Consider the following 5,648-nt stretch of genomic DNA (forward strand, 5'->3'; position numbering starts at 1 on the left):
GGTGCGGCCGTCCCCCCTCCGCTTCGCTTCGCCGCTGCCCGCCCCCGCTCCGCCCCGCCCCGCCCCGCCCCGCCCCGGAAGGCAGCTGCTGCCGGGTACGATTCCCTCCGCTGCTCCCGGACCCCTCGGCTCGGGAGGGTTTACAGAGCAGTTGAGGATTCAGGACCCTCTTGCATGCGGCCCTGGGGGGTTTAGTGTGGCTTTTTTGGTGGCTTTTTTATATCTTCCCCCCCCCCCCTTTTTTTTTTCTTTAATATTTTTCTCTTTTTTTTTTCTTTTTATTTTCCTCTTTCCCCCCCCTTCTTATTTTACCCACCTCTTTTCTCCCCCCCTCTTCTCTCCCCCCTCTTTCTCCCCCTCTCTCTTTCTCCCCCTCTCTCTTTCTCCCCCCCTCTTTTTTTTCCTCCTTTAAAAATTTTTTTCTCCTTTTAAATTTTTTTCCCTCTTGTTTTTTCCTCTTTATTTTTCTTTCGTTTTTCCTTTTTTTTATTCTTTTTAATTTTTGTTTTGCTTGTATGTTTTCTTTGTTTGTTGGCCTTGTTTGTTTGTTTGTGTTTGTTGAGCCCTGTAGGGTTTAGGAGCCCTTGCAGCAGCCATCTAGGATTTAGGGAGCCCTGTAGTGTTTAGGACCCATTGCAACTCATTCTGTGGGATATAGGGAACCCTGTAGGGTTTACGACCAATTGCAACTGGTTCTATGGGATTTAGGAAGCCCTGTAGAATTTAGGACATATTGCAACTGGTTCTGTGGGATTTAGGGAGCCTTGTAGAGTTTAGGATCCCTTTCAACTCACTCTGTGGGATTTAGGGAGCCTGTAAGGTTTAGGGACCCTTGCAACTGGCTCTGTGGGATTTAGGGTGCCCTGTAGAGTTTAGGACCCATTGCAACTGGCTCTCTGGGATTTAGGGAGCCCTGTGGTTGTTCAGGGCCCTCTGAGCTGGCTGTGTGGACTTGCAGACTCTGCGGGGTTTGGATATTCTTTTTGTCTGACCCTGTCAGGTTTATGATGCGTTTTAGGATTGCAGATGACCCTATGGGTTTAAGGAGCCCTTTCTGTTCTTGCTGACCTTGTGGGGTTTAGGCATTCTTGTGGGGATTTGAGAGCCATTGCAGCTGGCAGTTTGGAGTTTGGGGTCCCCTGTCAGCTGGCCCTGTAGGGCTTAGAGAGTCCTGTTGGGTTTAGGGACTGCCTTTTCCTGCTTTAGTGAGCCATGTGGTGTTCAAGGTTCCTTGCAGCTGGCTGCCTGGGGATTTAAGGGGCACTGTGGGATTTAGGGGTTGCATGTGGCTGGCATTGTGAGATTTAGGGAGCCCTGTGGGGTTTATGTCCCCTTACAGCTGGCATTGTGTGGTTTAGGGGGTATTATGTGGTTTATCACCCCTTACAGCTGGCATTGTGAGGTTTAGAGAGCCCTGTGGGGTTTATGGCCTCTCATAGATGGCATGGTGAGGTTTAGGAGGTCCTGTGTGGTTTCTGGCCCCTTGCAGCTAGCATTGGGACGTTTAAGGGGGTCCTGTGTGGTTTCTGGCCACTTAGATCTGGCATTGTGAGGTTTAGGGGGTCCTGTGTGGTTTCTGGCCCCTTACAGCTGGCATTGTGAGGTTTAGGGAGTCCTGTGTGGTTTCTGGCCACTTACAGCTGACGTTGTGAGGTTTTGGGGGTCCTGTGTGGTTTCTGGCCCCTTACAGCTGGCATTGTGAGGTTTAGGGGGTCCTGTGTGGTTTCTGGCCCCTTACAGCTGGCATTGTGAGGTTTAGGGGGTCCTGTGTGGTTTCTGGCCCCTTACAGCTGGCATTGTGAGGTTTAGGGGGTCCTGTGTGGTTTCTGGCCCCTTACAGCTGGCATTGTGAGGTTTAGGGGGTCCTGTGTGGTTTCTGGCCCCTTACAGCTGGCATTGTGAGGTTTAGGGGGTCCTGTGTGATTTCTGGCCCCTTACAGCTGGCATTGTGAGGTTTAGGGGGTCCTGTGTGATTTCTGGCCCCTTGCAGCTGGCATTGTGAGGTTTAGGGAGTCCTGTGGGTTTTAGGGGGTCTCTTATGGCTGTCCCTGTGGGGTTTAGGTGCCCTGTGCTGTTTAACTCTGCTAGCCCTGTGGGACTTGCAAGCCCTGTGTGGTTTGGTGCCCCTTGCAGCTAGCTCACCCTGGGGGTTTTGATGTCTCATGGCCCCAGATGGGGGGCTGTGGCCCCATGGGTATGGTGTGCAGGTGGTGGCAGAGGGTCAGTCCCAGGAGCATGTGCTGGGTCCTGCTCCCCCCCAGCAGCAATGGTTCCTCACTTGGGTTGAGGCAAGGCCTGGGCTCTTGCTCTCTGTCTGCTGCTGAGCAGTAGGTTCTCACTGGTGCTGGCTGAGCCACATCTTCCTCTGGAATGTAGGGGAGGTCTCTGTGGCTCACAGACCTGAGCAGTGTCAAGCAGTGATCTCCCTGCTGTTGTCCTGGGGTGGTGTGCCCCTGTCCATCCAGCCTTATTCCGTGTTCCTTTGGCTGTGAGGTAGCATTCACTGGGCTAAGTTGTCCTTGTGAGCTGTATCTCTGAATCCAGGCATTTCTGCCTGGTGTCTGACTGTGCCCTGGTCTCCTTTTCCTGACCCTGCAGGGCTGAGGTGGGTTCTGACATCCCTGCTTGAGGTCTTGACTCATTGAAGTGCATGACAGGCACAGTTTTCAGGCTCTGCAGCACTTCTTGTGCTTGTGTGCCTCTTGGGGAAGTGCAAATGAAGAATGTGGCTGAGCTTAAAGCTCTTGGTGGGTTGTAGGGGTCTGAGTGTGGTGGCATTGCCCCTTGTAGGAGCTGATCCATCTGGGTGTGCTTAGGGGAAACAGCTGCTCTAAGAATTTGCCTTTTTGTGGTGACTGAGAACACCCAAGGGTAGGGAGGACATGGACCTGATGGAGAGGGTCCAGAGGAGGCCATGAAATTGATCAGGGGCTTGGAGCAGTTCTGCTACAAGGCCAAGCTGAGGGAGCTGGGGGTGATCAGTCTGAGAAGGCTCCAGGGAGACCTAAGAGCAACCTGCCAGGACCTGAAGGGGGCTGCAAGAAGGCTGCAGAGAGACTGTTTGCAAAGGCCTGCAGGGACAGGAGCAGGGACAATGGCTTCAAAGTAGAGCAGAGCAGATTGAGATTAGATGTGAGGAAGAAGTTGTGCAGCATGAGGGTGGTGGAACACTGGAAGAGGTTGCCCAGGGAGGTGGTTGAGGCTCCACCCCTGGAGATACTGAAGGTGAGGCTGGATAGGGCTGTGGGCAACCTGAACTAGTTGGGGATGTCAGCAGGGTGGGTCAGACTGGATGAGCTTTGGAGGTTGCTTCCAGCCTGGACTGTTTCATGATTCTATGAGTCTGTGACTCTATGATTCTGTGATTTTATGATTCAATGGTTCCATGAACCAGGAAGAAGAAATTCTTGATAGTGAGGGTGGGGAGACACTGGAACAGGTTGCCCAGGGAGGTGATTGAGATATTGAAGGTGAGGCTCAATGAGGCCCTGGGCAACCTTATCCAGTTGGGGATGTCCCTGCTGACTGCAGAGAGGTAGAACTGTATGAGCCTTGGAGGTCCCTTCCAACCCAGCCCATTCTATGATGATGCCACTGCATTCATGCTAGGGACAACTCTATTGTGGAAGAGATTCTGATGTTCTGTCCACAGTTGCTAAAATCAGAGATCAAGAAAGAGGAAAGAAAAGGGAAAAAAAATATTGCAGGAGATGGTGAGAAACAAACTGGAAAGAGAGGAATCCCAATTATGTTTGTTTTCAGTTCCTTCGCCACTCAGCTGATGCTTGTTTATTGAATTTCACTCATGGACTGTGCAGATTTAGTATTCAGAGAGGCAGCCCTAACTGCAGCAAAAAGAGCTGGAGGTCTTCTGCTTGATGCCAAATCCACAGCCCTGTGCTATGGTCTTCCCTTCCAGCTGCAGGGCAAAACAAGCTACCCCCCAGGCACAGTTTATAGGTTCAGAGATTCAGATAATGGTTTGGGTTGGCAGGGACCATAAAGATCATCCAGTTCCAACCCCCCTGCCATGTGCAGGGACACCTCACACTACAGCAGGTTGCTCACAGCCACATCCAGCCTGGCTGCAAAATCCTCCAGGGATGAGGCTTCCACCACCTCCCTGGGCAACCTCTTCCAATCTGTCCTCACCCTCACTGTCAAAAATTTGTTCCTTCTCTTCAGTCTCAATCTCCCCTCTTCCAGCTCAAAGCCATTGTCTGTCCCTCATCCTGTCACTCCAAGCCCTTGTCAGAAGGCCCTCCCCAGCTCTCCTGGAGCCATTTCAGATGCTGGAAGGGTTCAGTATTAACTGTCAGGGTAAAGCACACCATTTCAGCTTCTGAATAAAAGTTTTCTGCTGCCTTTCATTCCTCCCATTGTTTTTTTTTTTTTCCTTTTTGCCATAGCAATGAAAAACAAAGATGCTTCTCCTCACCCACCTTGCCAAAAAGTTGCATTTCAACATATTTGCTAAATGGTTGTGGTTGATTAGGCTTTGGTGGACCTGTTGCTGCCCAGGATAAGTCCAGAGTTATCTCACTGGGGCTGTCACCCTGAGCCAAGGTCAGTGACTGATGATTTGTCCTTAGTAACCTACCAATGAAGAGCAGGGAATGAAGGAGGGAAGTGAGCCTGACAGGTAAACTGCTTCTGTGTTCCACTTCAATCCCAGGCACCTTGTGGTGTTGGGAGTTGGGGGCTGGCTTGCTTAGAATCACAGAATTGTCAGGGTTGGAAGGGACCTCAAGGATCAGCCAGTTCCAACCCCTGCCATGGGCAGGGACACCTCACACTCCAGCAGGTTGCTCACAGCCACATCCAGCCTGGCTGCAAAAACCTCCAGGCATGAGGCTTCCACCACCTCCCTGGGCAACCTGTGCCAGTGTCTCACCACCCTCATGGGGAAGAACTTCTTCCTAACATCCAATCTCAATCTCCCCATTTCTAGTTCTGCTCCATTCCCCCCCAGTCCTATCACTCCCTGACACCCTCAAAAATCCTTCCCCAGCTTTCTTGTAGCCCCCTTCAGATCCTGGAAGGCCACAAGAAGGCCTCCTAGGAGCCTTGTTTGTTTGTTCGTGAAAAAGGTCCTGCTGTATTCACTGCAATGAGTGGTCATAGGAAATCTGTTCAGAACACATCTAGACAGGAACTTAGTGTGGCAGCAGCTCTCTAAGTTGATGAAGAAAATGGCCCCAGGAGCCTTCCTGGCAGGCACATCACAGCCCTAGAAAAATCACTCACAGTCAGTGGTTGAAAACATGTCTCAAAAGCTTTCTGTGAGAAAATCACAGAATACATCTGCCTGGAAGAGACCCCCAAGCTCATCCAGTCCTAGCCTCCGCCCAGCACTGCAGGGTCAGCACCAAACCATGTCCCTCAGCATAGCTCCAAGGCTGCTGGAACACCTCCAGGGATGGTGACTCCTGCACCGCCCTGGGCAGACCATTCCAGCATCTGAGAGCCCTCTCTGCCAAGAAATATTTCCTAGCATCCAGCCTGAACCTGCCCTGCTGCAGCTTGGAACCATTTCCTCTGCTCCTGTCCCTTGCCCCCAAGGAGCAGAGGCTGTCCCCTCCTGGCTCCAACCTCCCTTCAGGCAGCCTGTTCCAGTGCTCTGTGACCCTCACAGTGCAGAAGTTCCT

This window comes from Indicator indicator, chromosome 5 (assembly GCF_027791375.1).
Source record: "Indicator indicator isolate 239-I01 chromosome 5, UM_Iind_1.1, whole genome shotgun sequence".
Classification (NCBI taxonomy): Eukaryota; Metazoa; Chordata; class Aves; order Piciformes; family Indicatoridae; genus Indicator; species Indicator indicator.